Source organism: Diceros bicornis, chromosome 23 (genome assembly GCF_020826845.1).
Source record: "Diceros bicornis minor isolate mBicDic1 chromosome 23, mDicBic1.mat.cur, whole genome shotgun sequence".
In the NCBI taxonomy this organism is placed as follows: domain Eukaryota; kingdom Metazoa; phylum Chordata; class Mammalia; order Perissodactyla; family Rhinocerotidae; genus Diceros; species Diceros bicornis.
The window spans coordinates 50,178,683-50,199,603 of record NC_080762.1 but is presented as its reverse complement, the minus strand read 5'-3'; positions in this window follow the sequence as shown (position 1 = coordinate 50,199,603).

Here is a 20,921-nt window from a genome sequence, read left to right as displayed (position 1 = left end):
AAAACATAACCAGGCAATACTTTTTTGTATTTTTGTTTATTTTAGGATATCTCTGGAAAAAATATCTCCAGCAGTTATCGTGGTCAGAGAAGAATTACCAAGACCTCCATTTCGTGGTGTTGTTGAGTTTTTAAAAGATATAACTGGAAAAACAATCATCATTGATTATGCACTGTTCAAGTTACAATGGCATAGTTGATCTACATGACTTTAAGGGAAATAGAATTTATATGCACTTGGGTCTTTATTAGAAGAGATTTTGATGTCATGTGGAATGAGTGTAAATGTAATGACTGAGTACCTTGGAAGGAACAGCAGGTTGGAGACAGGAATCTGAGTTGGAAACAGCTGGAGTCACTAGACTCTGTTATACTTGTCTGAATCACATAGCACTCCTAGAACATTTTCCAGCTTTGCGGAGGTTTAAAGATGAATGACATATCTTTGGCAATAAAACAGGCATCATTTGTTTCTACAGGCAAAAAAAAAATTGTATGACTATTTGAGCCTAGTCACTCAGAAACCTTTATTTGGATTCATTCTAGCAAGCAGAAAATCACGTATTTGAAGTAAAATACAACATGTTGTTGTGGCTTGACATCTTATTAAATTTTATTCAAAGTATATGAAAAGACACCGGAGGAAGTGTCTTTTCATTGGAGGAAATGTATTCTTCATTAGAGAACCATAGTACTGAATAGTAATCATTTTCCCATTCCAGAAAAATCTCTCTCTCTCAATCATATTAATTCAGTATCGCAATTGTTTTGAAAAGTTTATTATTTTGTGCATTAAATACTACACCCTTATGATGAAGGAAATGGCAAAGTTGAACAAAGATTTAAAGAAAATGACTTTTTAAATCCTTCAACAAACACCTTCAAACAGTCTTAATCATTTAACAAACAGTATAAGAGGCACTGTGCTAGGTTAACAAAACAAACGCAGTCCTTGTCCTCTTTAGTTCTTACCTTCTGTTATTCAGATATTAATAAAATAATCACAACAAATAAAATTATAAGAATAATAACAGCTTGGGAGAAAGGTACACAGAAACTCAGGGAAGATTGCCCTGAGGGAAAGAAACAACTTGAGATATGAAAGATGAGCAGGCATTAGAGGCATGCAAAGTGTGGCAGAGAAGGTCAGCAGAGATGGGTTACAATATCTAGAGAGCATTGCCTGGCAAAGTCCTGTGACAAGAGGTAGCATTACATATTCTAGGATCTGGAAGGAATGTGGCATGGCTGGATTACAGAGAGCAAGAGGAGTGTGGTGTGAGCAGGAAAGGGGTCAGACCAAGAGGCTTGTCAATGATGATGAAGAATTTGGACCCAATACAAAGGGCAAAGGGAAGTGATAGAAGGGTGTCGATATGATTAGATTTCAGCTTTCTAAAGCCCATATTGGCTACCTAGTAAAGAAATCATGGAACAGGGCAAGGGTGGATGCAAGGAGAACAGTTAAGAAGGATACTGAACTAGTTCTCATAACAGGTCATAAAAGAAGTTGCTAGAAGAGGCTGTGAAGATGGAGATAATAATATCTGGGGAAATTTTAGCAAGTATAAGGCCTCAGTGATGCAGTGAATATAAGCGGTAAGTGCATGGGAGGTGACAAGAGTGAGCTCTGCTTTTCTAGCTGGGACACGTGGGTGATGTATGAGACAGAGAATCACGGCGGAAGAACTGGGCTTGCATCAGACAACATGCCAGAGACCCACCGGCAAAGATATCGATATTGGGTTTAACTGGAAGGAATTTTTGCTTGAGTACTAATTCAATCGTTCATTCACTCATAATCAAACATGTTCGTGAAATACTTGACTGTTTCACAGCCTTATAACTGCATAATTGCATGCACTCTGATAATCCATACCCAGATTCATACCCACGTCTTCTATGTCACACGTTTACTTACCATGCATATGCCCCGTTTCTTCAATTAAATTGAAAACTTCTGGTTGCTAAAGTAAAGACCATGCCAAACATATATTTTTTATAAATCTCAGCAGCTAGCGTAGTGTCTTATGATAGTACACTGCGCTTACAGGGTGCTCTCCCTTTGCTCTGTTTCATCAAGACCTCTCTGTTTCTATGGTCCATTCTAGAATCTTTTCCTCTTCTGTTATGCTTTATCTCTTTGCTGCATTTTATTTTCTTCAAAGGACTTTTAACGATCTCAAATTGTATTTATTTACCGTATTGCATTTACTTATTTTTTGCCATCCCTACAGGATTATAAACTCCAGTCTCCCCCACAAGACTGTAATCTCCATGAGAGCAGGAACTTGGTCTTGTTTACCAGCATATCCTCAATCCTCATTAAATATTTGTTGAATGAATAAATAAATGAGCAAATTATAGTACTTTCTCAATAATTACTGCATAAATGAATATAATGCATCTTTACGTCCATATGTATTAAACCTGAAAAATTTTTTTAAATCCACCAAATGAAATTATTTCAAGTATATCTAGAAAAATATTTCCACTCTGCCCACCAAATGAAAACTCTTCAACAATGGGAGTTAAAGAAAGAGAAAGATGAACGACTGGACTGTCGAATTTTGGCTTGGGTGTCAAAATTATGGTCACAATTCTGCCTTCTGCTTTGGTGGGAAATTCTTTCAAGATTAAATATAAAAAGAAGATTGATAGTAAAAATTACCATGGGCAACAAATTGTGATATTTCCCATCTGTGCAAGTTTTCCTCAATCCTTCTAGCTGGAAGTATGTTTCATTCTCTTCTGAATTGCAAGTGCCCATATCTCTCCACATACCCTTCTTGGCAAAAAAATTCTACTTTTTAAAATTATATCCCTTTATGATTATGTCTTACTGTCCCTAAATTACTATATGCTCCTCAAGGACAGGAATTTGAGGTATTTGAGTATACCTGCTGTTCTCCAACACAGTAACTTACTATTAAATCAACAAAGACTTGCTCAATTACAAATGAATGGATGTTGACTTGATTTTTCCCAGCAAATAAAGCATTGGTTTATTTATTTATAAGACTGATTTTATTTTGTATGTGTGGAAAGGGACTATGCAAAGAATGACTCATCATAGTGAGTTTTGTTTTAAAATCAGTCTTTTCTCCAATGATTGTATTCTTTCTTGTATATTTATTTTCAAATTTGTTTGTTTTCATAGATAATAACCACCAGAAGACTAAAAATGTGAAAACCAGTTATGGTTTGCTAAAATGTTTTGGTGTGCATACCAACAATCACTATTATGCTTTGCAGAGGAGTTAATATCCCTCAGCAAACAGCAAATCAACAGATTTTGCCCTTGATGATATATCTGTCCTCAAGCGTCTCCACTACCTTAGCTGATTTTTTGTGTATAAAAATGAAAAAAAAATCTTCAAGAATTATTTTTACAGTTTGAATCAATGCAATTTGATGTACTAACGCTCCTAGGACTGTTGACAGTTCTGTCTCCCAGTGCTCTTGTGTCTCACGGCAATGGCATCACCTTCTGTTTGGAAATAATTTTCCCTGTCTGTTCCAGCCCCAGTTTTTGATCTAGTGTTTCCATAGTTCTGAGCCCATTTGGGCTTGACAATGCCCTTTCTTGAGATATTTCTAAATGAAGCTGAGGGGTAGGTCTTTTTCTACTCCTGCACCAAGTCTCAGCCACATGGAGATGCTATGCTGAATGACAAAGCTGAAACATGAAGGAAGATAAAAATGAGAGACCAAGAAAGAGAGCCCTGATGGCATTTGAATTCCTGATTTCTACTTCCCCAAGACCAGTTACTCTCTGTTCTTGCAATGGTTTGGTAAAGTGAATCATATATTATTAACTACTTGAGGTACTTTGAACTGTATTTCTACTGTTGCAATGAAAGTAGAGTTAAATTAAGTCCTATAGGATACTCGTCATGGATATTTTGGCTTTAGTTATAGCAAATATAACCAAAGCGATGGATAGACCATCAGCTGAATATGCCTATTAAGAATGCGTTTCTCCAACCAAGTATGAATAGCCACTATACAGGACTGCAAATTGAGAATTTGGGTATTTTCTCTTTTACATCCACCTGCCATAAAAAGTCATGAAACCCAAAAGGAGGCAAATTATCACGGGGAGTAACAATGCATTAAAGGTAGTAGTAATATAATAAAAAGAAAAAATTTGTAGTATTTTTCTGGAAATATTAAGTAGGCTTACTTTAACCGTGGTACCTAAAAAATAGTGGTGCAAATTAAGAAAAGTGTTAGTTTGTCCTAAATTGTATATACTTATTTCTCACTTGGTTTAAATGTCATGGTGTTTTAGATGACTTCCTCTTGTGGTATTTTGAGTGTGGAAGATAGCAAAGGTCATGACCATTTGTGGTCAATAAACAGTTCTGTTCCATCCTCTCCCAGAGCAAAAGGATTCAGGCTGGCTATTAATTCAGGTGGCCTGGCTAAAATCCATCTTCAGTAATTACATTTCTGTCTACGTAAAACTGATAATGTAGTTTCAGTGAGAGAACTTATTCATCGTTGTCATCAGTTTAAAAAAAACAACAGAGATGCAAAATCAACAAACGTATTATGCTCTAAGAACAAAGGTTTCATTTTGCTCCAATGTGAATGTTCTCAAAGACTAAAATAACTAAGCAGATAACGTTTACTATATGGCATCAGTGAGGGAACTTTAAGTAACAATAAATCTCTCAGACCTTTAAACTTCCTGTTAAGTAATTTATATGAAAGTATCTTAGAAAGTCCACTCTGATGTCTCTCTCTTTTATCCACTTTCCTTTCTGCTCCCAATCCCTGTTCAACTTTCACTTTCTCGCCCAAGGCTTTATTTATTTATTTTGTGAGGAGATCAGCCCTTAACATCTGCCAATCTTCCTCCTTTTTTTGCCGAGGAAGACTGGCCCTGGGCTAACATCCGTGCCCATCTGCCCCCACTTATATGGGATGCCGCCACAGCATGGCTTGCCAAGCAGTGCGTCGGTGCGCACCCGGCATCCGAACCGGCCGCCGCGGTGGAGCCTTGTGCTCCACTTGTGCCACCGGGCCAGCCCCATCTCCCAAGCCTTTAGTGTCTCGCCTCCCACCTGCTAAGCTGAATTAGGCACCCTTTCCCACCGTCCTGGACCACCTCCATTGTACCACATATTGTGCTATCCCTGTTCCCTGTTGGATTGTTAGGTCATTGAGATACAAGCCTCTATTTATTCTTCTTTGTATCCCCCAATTTAGCACCATGCCTTATATGTGGTATATACAAGTATGCAATAAGTGTTTATTGAAAACATGAATATAAAATGAACATTTTCTGCACATTTTAAAATGGAAGCTAAAATAATCATTCAAAGAAAAAAATCTAGCACCATATAATATATGTAAAGGGGTTGAGACTTTGTATCCAGAGGGGAAAAAATGAAAATGGAGTATTTGGAGATTTATAGTGCCCAGTGTTCTGAAAAGACACTGCAGTCCTAGTTGTCAGGTGATACGCCTGGGGTGTGGGTTGCACCTGGAACATCATTTCAAGTTGGTGCGCATGTTTCTCCACATCCATGGAGGTGGCTTTAACTTAGGAGAGGTTGCATCTTCTGAGGAAAAGAAATGGACAGAGTGTCAAGGCCTGGTCAAGTGGACTGGGGTCACAGATGGGGGCTCTTGTCCCATGGGAAGCAGGAAATCAGGTGGCTAATGAAGTTACAACAGAATGAGATCTAGTCAGGACCCAGCCTTAGTGTCTCAGCCAACGCTAGGAACAGGGATTCCTCAGGGGTTCCAAAGTATCAGATATACCATTCCATTGCCTATACAGCAATTCACCTAACCAGGCCCCCACTGACAGACATTTAGGCTGTTTCCAGTACTTATATATTACTGCAATGAGAAAATTATGTACACTTCATTTCAAGTGTGTATATGTTTGCTACAAATTCCTAAAGGAGAATTGCTGGGTCAAAGGGTTAGTGAATATGCGATTTTGATAGTTATTGCCAGGTTATCCTCCGTATGGTTTGTATCTATTTATATTCTCACCAACAATGTATGAGTGCCTTTTTTACACACATTTGCCAATCTACATTGTTATCCCTTTTTGATCTTTGACAATCTGATAGGTCAGAAAAAATTTTGGTGCAGTTTTAATTTGCATTCCTCTTATTGAAAGTTATATTTGCATCATTTCATATATTTAAGAGCTAATTGTATTTACTTTTTTAGGTACTGTCTATTTATATCCTTTGTCTATTTTTCCATTAGATGTTTGATCTTTCTCTTATTGACTTATAAGTACTCTCTGTATATTAGGAAAATAAACCTCTCATTGTGAACTGCAAATATTTGTTCACAATTTATTGTTGTCTTTAAATTCTACTAACTTTGGTTTTTATCATAAAAACTTTTTTTTAGTTTTATATAAGCAAATACACAATCTTCTCTTTTCTGGCATTAAGTTTTTGCACACCATTTGGAAAAACCTTTCTCAATCAAAAATAATAAAAGCATGCTTCAGTTCAAATCCTAGCTTCTTCTTTTACTACTTGTGTGACCTGGACAAGTCATTTAATTGCTCTGGGCCTACTCCTTTCTCTGTGAAATAGAGTAACAATACCACCTAATTTGTAGGGTTGTTGTGAGGACTAAATAAGATAATAGCTATAATATATTTTCACATAATGTTTGTCTTATGCTAAGATAATAATAACAAGAATAATAATAATAAATAGTTACTTAGTTTTTGTTGAATGAAATGAATATTGAATCAATTACCTTTTTTTCCAAAGAACCTAATTTTTTTTCTGTTTCTAACATTGGCAAATGGGGACACTATTGAGCCAGTCTTTCTACTTGGAAAATTAACCTCATCACTCCTCTCTTTAAAATCCATATTGATCATGAATAAAGTTAAATCTAAAATGAAGCTTTACGAGTTGACATAAGAAGTAAATGTTACCCAACAGCTTACTCTATTATTGTAAACAAGCATGCCTAAAACCATGTACGCTAAAATTCTCCAGATTTTGCTGAACATATCTGTTTCTAAGTGCAACTTCTGTGTTGATTTCGGAGTAGTTAGATTTATTTATGATTGCCATAGAAACGACATGAAGATGCATTTTCCACCAAACACACCTAGCAACTCTGTGGATGTCTGTATATTCAATTATCCATGGTTACCCTGGGGATTGCTCAGAATACAAATATCCTTACCATTTCTTCGAGCTCATGATTGTAAACTAGCATCTTGGTGATTTTGTTTCCCTGCCAACAAGAGAAAGGTGTTTCCTACGGTTACGTCTTTCTACTCCTGGAATAGACTACAAAGCAAATGTCTACCTAAAATTAATGCAGTAATTCAGAACCCCTTGTATTGTTATATTGTATGTGGGAATACAGTTTGTTCCAAATTAAGTTCCACTATTTTTGAAGATTTCAACATTTCACATGTGTTGCATATAAAAACTTCAGTATTCAATTTTTTCTGTTTTTAAATGTGTTAATTAAATTTTCACCAAATATCACAAAACCACACGAACTCATCACAAAAGTAATCAGTAAGTCAGTGAAAATCATCATCACCACCATCATCTTCCAACACACTAGCTCCGTTCCACGAGGATTAAATTTTAGTCCAAAAAAGTTTGTCAAATTCATCTCAGTTAAATTATAATATATTAACGTCACTACAACAGTTGTTTGACGAACGGTTCCTCCATTGATGCTCTATGAAGAGAGTGAATGTTAAATAGTAAAGCAGGGAAGGCCTTATTGTAAAGAATTGAAATAATGGAATTCTAGACTTTGGAACTTGAAAGGACTTTAAAAATGATTTGGTTTTTCTTTCATTTGAAAGGTAACTTGACTAGGATCACACAACTAGCTAGAAACAGAAGTTCGTCTGAATTGAAGGACACTAAACTGATATTCACTCAACAAACATTTATTTCACACTTATTATTGGCCTGACGAGACTTGGGTCCTGAGAATATAAAGATATATAAGACATAGCTTTCGTCCTCAAGAAATTCACAGCATTGTAAAGAAAATCTCAGAGTTTGTAGAGTCTCTGATCTCTTTTCTCTTCTTCAGGTTGATCCAAGTGCTTTATTTTCTAATTATCTAAACGAAGCATAGAACTTGGATATAGGTAAGTTAACACAACATAAAAAATTAATTGGAGGAAGAGTCTGAATGAACTAATGGATATAGTTGAGAAACAAAGGACTCAGAAAAGAGAAGAGTAGATACTTTTGATTACACAGACTTTGACATGACAAAGTATATAGTTTTTCTTTGTGGTCACAGAGAAAGAAAAGAAGGAGATGAGGCATATAGCAGAATTTGAAGTGGGTAAGGATAAATGTATAGCCCTAACATGAAAAGAGGCTAATATTCCTAGCAAATCAAAACAAAAAAGAAAAGGAGGAAAAGTGTAAATTATTTCACCCAGAGTTGGACTAAAAAAAGAACTTTCAAAGCATCCATTTAATAATCATTTATTTAACACCTAATATGTGCATTTAAACTCAGGAATATGGTGTTGTAGAAAGAACCACACAGGTTATATTCCATTTTACAAGTGTATATTGAATGGTCTTCTATGTGTCAAGCACTCTGCCAGGTGTTAGGGTTATGAAGTTACTTACCTCACACAGAAAAATAGTTTATAAAGAGTCAGAGGTGAAAGGGTGTATTACACACCTTAAAAATGAAAAATTAAAAGTTCATTATACACTGTAAGGAGAAAGTAATGTGACAGGAAGCTAGCCCTACTGCCTGAATCACGTCATTCAGTACTCTGTAAACTCTGAGAAAAACGTTCGATTATATCAGAGCTCATTGGGGAGACATTTAAGGGTTTCAGTTGGGGGAGTGATGGGAGAAGATGTGCTCTTTAGAAAGATTACTCTGGCTTTAGTCTGAATATCTTAAGAAGGGCATTACTAAATAAGACCAGCCAAGGGCTTTATCAATAATCCTGGCAAAAATTACAGAGACTTGTACTAGTAAATGGCTGTGGAGATGAAGAGCATTTTCTTGCTTGGATAGCTGGTTAGAGTGTGATACCATTTCTTGAAAGCAAAGAAAGAAAACTCAGCTTTGCTTTAGCAGATATTAAATTAAGTTTTGGACAGATTGAACCAGAAGTGTTCTTGGTCTTCCAGATAGAGACATCTAGAGAAAAGCGGGATGTACAGGTTTTATTTAGGTTGAGGATTTGGAATAATCTCTATTTAAATGGTTATTAAAGCCCTGAAAGAAGAGATCACATAGGCAGAGTGTTTAGAGTGGAGAGAAAGAAAAGAACTAAAGATAGCACTCCAATAATGCTTATGTTTAGGATATGGACAGAGGAAGAAAAGTCTGAGTAGAAGACCAAAGAACGATGACAAAAGCGAGATGAAGAGTGACAGTTGGTGAATAAGAGAATGTAGAGGACTATTTCAAGAAATGTGACTCTCAGTGGAGGAGAAAGTTAACATTAGCTGGAGGAGGAATGTGAGAATGAAAAATAAATATGTTTTAAAAGATGATTATCTTTAAACACTCAAGAGAAGAATCCATTACAACGAAGAATCTGAGATATAAGAAGGAGGAGCAGTGGTGGCAGAGCTGGTGATTGATTGAACTAACTTACCAAAATAGATGGAGAAATTGGGAACCAGAGCACAGGGTTAGATAAGAGGAATCATCCTACTTTCCTTGCAAAGTGACCAAAGAGAAGGAAAGAATATAGATATATAGAGGTAATTTTTGTGGTTGTAATTGCAAGAAGTTAAGAGAATTCTAATCTGATGTCTTCGACTGTCTCTGTCAATTAAGAGGCAAGATTATCTGCTCAGAGTGAGGTGGAAGTGACAGGGTCAGAGGTTGGAGAAGGATGGGAGATCTGAAAGTGACTCTTTGGAAAACTGAGAAAGCCCTCACTAGGAAAACATAAATGTATTACTAAACAGCACTGAGAGCCCAGTCAAAGTTGGAGACCAGCCATTTCCAGTCGCTCAGATGTGCCTGGTTGAGTGATTTCCTTAGCAGTGTTCAGAATCACAGGAAAATCGGATTGATGTAGGTTTGTGATTTTGCCAGGCAGATATCATAAATGTACGAGTAAGTTACCGAAGTAAAAATCTTGACTGGAGTGTGTTTGAAGCGAAAGACCATTGAATCTAAGTTCTTTACAGAGGGAAGTGAATCCAAAAAGACATCGATAACTTTAAGGAAAAAAGTAGGGGCTAGACAGCCTATGAGGGGAAAGAACAGGTATAGAGAAATGGACTTAATGAATGGGCAGGAAGGCAATGGGGTCTGTTGATTGAAAAAACACCCAATCAAGGGCTGGCACCATGGTGCAGTGGGTAAGTCTGGCGAGCTCAGCTTTGGTAGCCCAGGTTCCCAGGTTCCGATCCTGGGTGTGGACTTACACCACTCATCAAACCACGCTTTGACAGTGACTCACATACAAAATAGAGGAAGATTGGCACAGATGTTAGCTCAGGGTTAATCTTCCTCAAGCAAGAAGAGAGGAAGATTGGCAAAAGATACTAACTCAGAGCAAATCTTCCTCACACACACAAAAAGAACACCCAATCATATCTATGTAAATAGTGGAATATTTCTCTGTTAAGAATATGTAACTTTATATCCAAAGATGTTATAGAAATTGTCATTTGAAGGGAAGTAGGATTAGATCAGAAGTATAAATAAATATGTTTATATAGAGAAATTTACTTAATAATGGTTTTCTTTGTAATTTGGCTTTAAAAAGTTAAGATTTCCTGCTAAAAAAATTACATTACAAGCTGTCTATATTCCTTTAAAAATTTTTGCAAGTTTTTAAATTGGCTTCCTCTTTTAGTCAAAAGTCATACTTACAAGGGACAGTTACAGCAAGGGATAGAAGGTGAGTTGATGATTGTGATGAAGAAGAAAGCTTCATTGACCCTCATTTCTCAACATGTGGACCTCTTACTGAATGTGAAAAGAGACTCAGAGGACTTAACAAGAATTTTGTCACCTTAACAAGCACTTGAAGAGTGTGATAACACCTAACAAATTGCTTTTACATTTTTTTTATATTTAATAAAATCCAATTCATTTGTAATGATTTTCTGATGGTGGAAGATTGCTATTGCTACTGACATCTATCAATATCTAGTTATTTGACACTAATAAAAAAAGAGTCAAGGCATGAAATATAGGACAATTTATTTATCCATTTTACCATTGGTAGACATTTGGTGTGTTTCAAGTGGGAAGTTGTTACCTATAGCATGGCTATGAACATTATTTTACATGTTCCCATTATGCACACAAGCAAGATTTCTGTGGGGTAAATATTTAGGAGGGGTCATACTCCACTGTGGCGTATGAACATGATCAGCTTTTTAGTTAATACCAAAGAGGTTTCCAAAATGATTGTATGAATTTACACTTTCCCCAACAGTGTACGATGGTTCCTATTGCTCCATAGTCTTGGGAACTCAGGCTTTTAATTTGGGACACAAATCTAAACTTCCATCCTCTAGGAGCCAAAGATTATGTCTCCTGTCTCATCTTTGTAGGTGACAATTTAAAACCCAGACTCTAGTCTCTAGGATTGGCTGGTCCTCAGGCAAAAGTACATTCTAACAACTGGTTTACCATTACGGGATCAGGCTTTCTTGGAATTTCTGGCCTCTTACTGTTTCTATCACCTTCCTGATCGCTCAGGCAGGCTTTATAAAGTTTTTAGTATTATTTCTTTGTTTGTTTATAATACAGAGTTTTAGGTGTTCTGGATGAGAATATAAATAAATAAAATACTGATAAACAAGCTACACTCTTAGGATTCTGAAGTATTTGGCTCAGTGCACCTAGGAATCAAAATTTTTAAAAGCTTTCCAGAGGAGTTACATCCTCAATATGGCAACATAGGTTGTTCCTGACTTCAGTCCCCCTCATAAGAAGACCAACTAGCAACTATTCACAGACAAAACACCCTTGTGAAAAATCCTAGAACACGGCATGAGGCTGAAGCATGACCTGGAGTATAGACACTGAGAAGGACTGCATTAGAAGAGAAAGAGGAATGGCTCACTCTGACCACACTAGCACTTCCTCCGGCTAGAACAGCTCTGCATGGAAAGGACCCTCCACTCCCTGGGCCTATGGTTTCTTGAGTGGGAAAAAGAGAGCCCAAGATGGAAGTTCAGTTCCCCCAACATTGTGGGTCACTTCTTAGAAGGCCCACTCAGGCCTCACCTCATGGGGATTGCAGGGAAATTTGTGGGGCTTGACCACCAGAGATTGGATTGGAATGGAGAAGCAGGTAGGGCTTACAGCAACCAGCACTGGGATCGTGGCAAACTGCATTTCTCTCACAGCAGCTCCTGAATAGGAATGCCAGCTAGTGGCTCTGCCCATCTGCAAAGCCAAATAAGTGGCCCTATCTGGTCAAGGATATCAGTGCACATTTCTGCCTGATTCAGGGCCATAGACAGTGAGCCATACAGGCCTTCGACCTATTTTATCACCCTTCTTGGGCAGAGAAGCAAATTCATAGCCTCACCTACTGTTGAATATAGCCTGCAGTTCCCCTGCAGGAAGCCTAGTACACCAAAGCAGCTGCGCAGCCCATCCTACAGCTCTGCTTACAGTGGCATCCCAGCAGAGAGCTCAGATAGTTGTTCTGCCCATCTATAGAGTTGAGCTGGTGGTCCTCTCTGGCCAGGGAACTTGGTGGGCAGTTCTAGCTGATTTGGGAACCCAGCCAATGAGCTATATAAGCTGTGGAGTCTGTTCTACAGCCCTGTCCAGGCTGAGGAGAAAAATCAAAGCCCCACTTATGGCTAAATATATTCTCCAGGCCTTCTCAAACAGGAAGCCAAACCAGAGCACGTGGGAAGCTGCATAACACATCCTACAGCTACACTTACAATGGCACCCAAGCAAAGAGCCCTACCAGTGTCTCAATCCATCTGAAGAGTCAAGCTTGTAGCCCTGTGTGGCCAGGGAGCTTGATGGGTAGTTCTGTCTGATTAAGTTCCCCAGGTATTGAGCTGTAACAGCCATGAAGCCTATTCTATAGTCTCGCCCAGACAGAGAAGCAAATTCAGCCAACTTCTGAGTATAGCATCCCTTCTGCCCAAATAGGAAGCCTGATCAGAGCATCCAGGTGACCATGGAGCCCATCCTACTGCCATGAGTGGGCAGGGAATCAAGCCAGCACTTCTATCCAACTTTCCCAGGCAGTGGCACCCCTCTGACCTCAGATCTCAGGCAGTGACCTTGCCCAAATAAAGACCATGATAGGAAGACCCAGCTGCCCAAAGATGTTACCGGCTGACTGATCCAGAACTCCAAACTGAGATGACTAGTGAAGTACTATCTGCTGAAGCAAACTTGTAAAGTATGGAAGAGGAGACTGCTTACTCAAATGCACAGATACCAAAGCAAAAATACAGGATCATGAAGAATCAGGTAAACATAACACCGTCAAAGGAAACTAATGAAACTCCAATATTTGATCCTAAAGAAATGGAGATCTACGAACTGACAAAGAATTCAAAATAATCCTCTTAAGGAATTTTAGTGAATTACAAGAACACATAGAGAGGCAACTAAATGAAATTAGGAAAACAATGCATGAACAAAATAAGAAGTATAACAAAGAAGTAGAAACCATAAAAAAACCCCCAAAATCAAAAATCCTAGAGCTAAAGAATACAATGAATTAAATGAAAAATTCAATAGATATCTTCAACAGCAGACTTAGCCAAGCAGAAGAAAGAATCAGTGAAGTAGAAGACAGGTCATTTGAAATTATTTGGTCAGAGGAGCAAAAAGAAAAAAGAACGAAAAAGAGTAAAGAAAGCCCTCAGGATTTATAAGACACCATAAGAGAAACAATATATACTTTAGAGGAATCCAAGAAGGAGAAGAAAAAGACAAAAAGACAGGGGTCGGCCCAGTGGCACAAGCAGTTAAGAGCGTGCACTCCGCTTTGGCAGCCCGGGGTTTGCGGGTTCAGATCCCTGGCGTGCACCGACACACCGCTTGTCATGCCATGCTGTGGCGGCATCCCATATAGAGTACAGGAAGATGGGCACAGATGTTAGCTCAGGGCCAATCTTTCTTGGTAAAAAAAAGAGGAGGATCAACATCGGATGTTAGCTCAGGGCGGATGTCCCTCACACATTAAAAAAAAAAAGACAAAAGACAAAAATTTTATTTAAAGCAATAATGGCTGAAAGCTCCCCAAACTTGGGAAGAGAAATGGACATCTAGACTCATGAAGTCCAAAGGACTTCAAATAGGCTGAATTTGAAAAGGGCTATACCAAGACACATTATAATTAAATTGTCAAAAGTCAAAGACAAAGAGAGAATTTTGAAAGCAGAAAGAGAAAAGTGACTCATCACATACAAGAAAACCCCCATGAGATCATTGGCAGATTTCTCAATAGAAACTTTGCAGGCCAGGAGAGGGTGGGGTGATATATTCAAGACGTTGAAAGAAAAAAACTGTCAACTAAGAATATTCTACCCATCAAAGCTGCCCTTCAGAAATAAAGGACAGATAAAGACTTTCCTGAACAACCAAAAGCTGAGGGAGTTCAATACCAGGAAATGCTAAAGGGCATTCTTCAAGTGGAAATAAAATGATGCTAATTAACATCATAAAAACATATGAATGTAGGTGTGAAACTCACTGGTAATATAATAGACTATGTATTTATAGTCAAAGTCAGATTCTCTGAATTTGAGGTGGTTATGCATAATTCCCTTATAAATCTAGTTTAAAAGTTAAAAAACAAACACATTAAAAAGAACCATAACTACAATGATTTGCTATTGGACATAAAATATGAAAATATGTAAATTATAACATCAAATAACCTAAAATGTGAGGAGGGTAAAGGTAAAAGTATAAAGTTTATGTATGCTATTGAAGTTAAGTTATTATCAGCTTAAAACAAGATGTTATATATAAGATATTTTATGTAAGCCTCATGGAACCTACAGAGGAAAAACTGGTAGTAGATACACAAAATATTATGATAAAGGAATTAAAGCACACCACTACTAAAAGTAATCAAATCATAAAAGAAGACAGCAAGATAGAATCAAGGAAAAAAAGACTTATAAAAGTCAGAAAATAATTGACAAAATGGCAATAGTAAGTCCTTACCTATCAATAATTACTTTAAATGAAAATGGATTAAATTCTCCAATCAAAAGACAGAAAGGCTGAATGGATTTTTAAAAAAAAGATCCAATAATATTCTGCCTGTAAGAGACTCACTTTACCTTTAAATAAACAAATACTGAGAGTGAAGGGATAGAAAAAGATATTTCAAGCAAATCATATGCAAAAGAAAGCAATGGTACCTATATTTATATCAGATAAAACTTTAAGACTTTAAGCAGCTAAGAATGGTGAAAAAAGACATGGAAGGTCATATGTTATGATAAAGCAGTCAATTCATCATGAAGATATGAAAAATTTAAATATTCATGAACTCAACATCACGGCACCTAAATATTTAAGCAAATACTAACAGAAATAAAAGGATAAATAAACAGCAATACAATAATAGTTGGGGACTTACCCCACTTTCAACAATGGATGGATCATCCAGACAGAAAATCACAAGGAAACAGTAGATTTGAATAACACTATAGACCAAATGGACTCAACAGACATATACAGAATATTCTATTTAACAGCAGCAGAATACACATTCTTCTCAAGGGCACATGGAACACTTTCAAAGATAGATTGTGTTAGGCTACAAACACATATTAGCAAATTTAAGAAATCATACCAAGTGTCTTTTATGACCACAATGGTGAGAAACTAGAAATCAATAACAGAAGGAAAAGTGGAAAATTATCAAACGTGCAGAAATGAAACAACACATTCCTGAACAATCAATGGATCAAAGAAGAAGTCAAAAGGGAAACAAAAAAGTATCCTGAGAAGAATGTGGAAACACAACATAAGAAAATTAATGGGATAAAGTAAAAGCAGTTCTAAGAGGGCAGATTATAGCAATAAACATACGTTAAGAAAAAGAAAGATGTCAAATAAACAATCTAACTTTACACCTCATGGAACCTAGAAAAAGAAGAACAAACTAAGCTCCAAGTTAACAGAAGGAAGAAAATAATAAATGTTAGAACAGAAATAAATGAAATTGAAAACAGAAAACAATAGAAAATATTGACAAAACTAAGATATGGTTATTAAAAAAGATAAACAAAATTGACAAACATTTAGCTAAACTAATTAAGAAAAAAAGAAAGAAGACCCAAATCAACAAAATTATAAATGAAAGAGGAGACATTACCACAGATACCACAGAAATACAAAAGTTCATGAGAGACTACTGTGAACAACTATATGTCAACAGATTGGACAACCTAGAAGAAATGGATATATTCCTAGAAACATACAACTTACCAAAACTGAGTCATGAAGAAAAAGAAAATCTAAACAAACCAGAGCAAGTAAAGATATTGAATCAAAATCAAAAACCTCCCAACAAAGAAAACTGGACCAGATGGTTTCACTGGTGAATTTTATCAAACATCTAAAGAAGAATGTATGCCAATCCTTTTCAAACTCTTCCCAAATATTGAAAAGGAGGAAACATTCCTAAACTCATTTTATGAAGGCAGCATTTCCTGATGCCAAAGCCAGATAAGAAACAAGAGGAAAAGTATAGGTCAATATCCATGATTATTATAGATGCAAAAATTCTCAACAAAATACTAGCAAACCAAATTCAACAGCACATTAACAGGATCAAACACCATGATCAAGTGTGATTCAGCATTGGAAAGCAAGGATGGTTCAACACATGCAAATCAATAAATGTTATATATCACATTAATAGAATCAAAAATAAAAATCATGATCATCTCAATAGATGCAGAAAAAGCACTTGAAAAAATTCAACATTGTTTCATGATAAAACCTCTCAACAAATTGGGTATTGAAGGAATGTACCTTGATACAACAAAGGCCATATATGACAAGCCCACACCTAACATCATACTCAATGGTGAAAGGTTGAAATCTTTTCCTCTAAGATCAGGAACAAGACAAGAGTGCCAACTCTCATCACTTCTATTCAACATAGTACTGGAAGCCCTAGCCAGAGCAATAAGGCAAGACAAAGAAATAAAAGGCATTCTAATTGCAAAGGAAGAAGTAAAATTGCCTCTGTTTGTAGATGACATGATTTTAGAGAGAGAAAAATCCTAAAGACTCCACCAGAGAAATATTAGATCTAATCAATAAATTCAGTAAAGTTGTAGGCTACAAAATCAACATATAAAAATCAGTTGGATTTTTCTACACTAACAATGAACTGTCTGAAAAAAGAAATAAAGAAAACAATTCCATTTATAATGGTATCAAAAAAAATAAAAATTTAGGAATAAATTTAACCAAGAAGGTGAAAGATCCATATACTGAAAAGTACAAGACATTGATGAAAGAAATTAAAGATGCAAATAAATGAAAAGATATTCCCATGTTCATGGAATGGAAGAACTAATATTGTTAAAATGTCCATACTACCCAAAGTCATCTATAGATTCAATGTTGCTATCAAATTCCACTGACATTTTAACAGAAATAGAAAAAACAATCCTAAAATTCATTTGGAACCTCAAAAGACTGACTAGCCAAAGCAATCCTGAGAAAGAAGAACAAATTTGGAGGTATCATCCTTCCTGATTTCCACTATACTACAAAGCTATAGTGATCAAAACAGTATGGAACGGGAAAAAAATAAAAGAGAAAAAACAAATACTATACTATATTTATTTATTCCACATTTATATGTGGAATCTTAAAAAACAAAACTCATAGAAACAGAAAACAGATGAGTGGTTGCCAGGGGCAGGGGTAGGGGTAGGGGAAATGCGTGAAGGGGGTCAAAAGGTATAAACTTCCAGCTATAAAATAAATAAATTTTAAGGATCTAATGTACAACATGGTGACTATAGTTAACAATACTCTATTGTATACTTGAAAGTTGCTAAGAGATCTTAAAAGTTCTCATCACAAGAAAAAATATTGTAATTATGTGAGATGATGGATGTTAACTACACATTTTGTTGTAATCATTTCATAATATATATATTTATCAAATCATTATATTGTATACCTTAAACTTATACAATGTTATATATCAATTATATCTCAATAAAACTAGAAAAAATAAAAATAAAAGCTTTCCAGATAACTTTCAGTTCAGTCAAGATTAAGAACCATAATTCAATGTCTGTGACCACTTCATCCTGCTTCATTATTCTCCAAAGCATCTGGCCATTATGTTTTACAGTGTGCCTATCTAAAATATTTTATATTTACTTATTTATGTATTTATTTTCTTTTCCTGCCCCATGGAACACATGATACGTGAGGAAGAGCCCTTATCTCTTTGTTCATTTCTTTATCTCCAGTGCCTAGGACAATAAACAGCATAGCAGATACTCAATGTATATTGGTTGAATGAATGAATGAGGAAATAAATATAGTAGATGCTAATCAATATTTGATAAATAACTGAATTTTCCTCTTGTCTTTCATACTACATACTTCCTCTGTAAGCCTTCTCAGATCCTGCTATTTAAAATTCATCTCCTTCTGTAATACTATTCTTTTTGTCACTATTTTTTTCCTTCAAGATGGAATTTAATTAAAACTATATTTTCAAAATATCTATCGTTGTGTGTTTTACAAAATAGATAGTTAACATGTAGTTTTGAATTTAATTGCACGTTATATTTGACTTACTGGTATCTCCCAACACGAATTTAGAAATTCAAGTTAAGTGTTAATGTTGTTCTAACACTTACAGACAATGCTAAAGATAATGCAGGGTCAAAAATATTCTCATGCTAGATCTGACTAGACTAGAATGAATGTACCAGGGATCTCTCATGTTGTATATAACACATCTTAAGAAAAATAAACATTGAAAAAGAGAAGCTTTACATTATTATGTAATGTGATATTATTGGCTCCATGAACAGGATTGCTGATACTTCTTTAAGAGCTGTGTCCCTTCATTTCAGAGTAAATACAGAACTCGCAAGAACCTTGGCTGACAGATCTATGGAGTGATAGAAGGATGGGACTTCTAAAACCCAACTGACCATGAGAAAATCATTCAATCTTAATCTATCCCAGTCTCCTGAGTGGTTTGTTTCACGGGATTTTTTGGAAGAATAACATAAATTCATGCATGTGTGTAAAACGTTTGTAACCATTAAGGTACTGTGTCTGAAGTATTAATGAAACTGTAAAATTAAAAATAAGGATTGTTTTATATCTTCAAAAATATGTTTATGGTTTTTTTTAGATGTGGCTTTGCTTCAAAAATATTTATGGGGCTTATTATAATATAAATATCTAATAGTAACATGTGTTACACATGGTGCCAAACAAGTAATAGGTAATATCTAATTTTATTCTCTCAATCCTGTGATGTAGGTAATATAGTTATTATAATTGTGGATCACATGTTATAGAAGATGAAACTGAAGTTTAGAAAACTTCAATGACTTAGCCAAAGTCAGTCACCTGGGATTTGATTCTGGATCTGCCTGGGAAATCTGTACTGCCAGAGGCAAACCCAAAGAAGAATTTAGTAGTGAAATTTTAAAACAGAGTTTTCTAGTATTTACTGGTACTGTTTCAATAGGAACACTTTGAATTGATATGTGCTTCACAAGGATACTTTAAGTAACAACAATAAACTAGAAAAAGTCATCATAAATATTGATATTATAAATCTCTGTAAAATACAAATTAAACTCAATAATCAAGAATAATTTGTTTATTCATTGTGAGTCATCTTAGGTATTCTATTTCATTAGATAAATTTATACAAATTACGTCCTGTACTGACCTGTACTCAGACCATCATGGCAAAACCCAACAAACTCAGGCAATTCTGACTCATTAATGGTCCCCTGGTTTGCTCTCACTTCTTTGTACAGGCTGTGCCCTTGAAGAAGACCTGGTGAGGTGAGGAGGCATCCTCCCGGTGGGGTTTTCCAGGCACAGTGGCCTGTGATGACGATTCACTTAAAAGCAACTCAATTATTTATCCACTAAAGACTGTCAGGTCGAGTAATGTTTAACACTACTTTACATTTATGTATGCAAAAGTACTCCTCATGAAGCTCAGTATTCCCTTTTTTTGTAAATTACTTTTAATTGGAATGAGTAACCACAGCGATAATATTGATTACAGCATTGTGATCCATAAAATCAGATTTTTCAGAGAATCTGTAGCATGCTTTCTATTGTGATATATATTTTCTATAAGAATTTTCTCATTTAAAGATCAATGATCAATATTATATGAAATAAATGAAAATGTAAAGCATTGATTAATTAATAGTATATTATAATAGATTTAACCTAATCTTGCAAATATCCTGAGGTTTGTGCTGAATTAAGCAGAGTCTAAATCTTCTCAGAGGGAAACCTTCCCTAGGCAGCCACTGCTTTTGGATCCCAATCCACTTAGTATCTAGAGCATGAAGGACAGCTGTGTTCCTTCCTTATTAACCACATGGCTCTGCTTAAGCTAGTGTCAAACGATGAGAAAGAACGTGTTCTTTATTTAGTATAAACATACATTGGTGTACCTAACATCTCTTCAATATGAACATTACCTTTCTCTCCCCCACTCCTAATGAGAGCTGCCAGTGGCCATCTTCAGGTTATCCGCATAGAGCCTTTACTTCATCAGAAACTGAAGCCCTTCTGTGGAAAGCAGAAGTCGGATATAGAGAAGGAGACTGGAAAAAATTATTTTTTTTTAATTTTGCAAAAGCTAGCTGTGTTCCTATAATTGTTGAAGGGAAGAATTGTAAAGAGTATGTGTTAGGAGGAAGTCAAGATGGCGGCGTAAGCAGACTCTGAACTCACCTC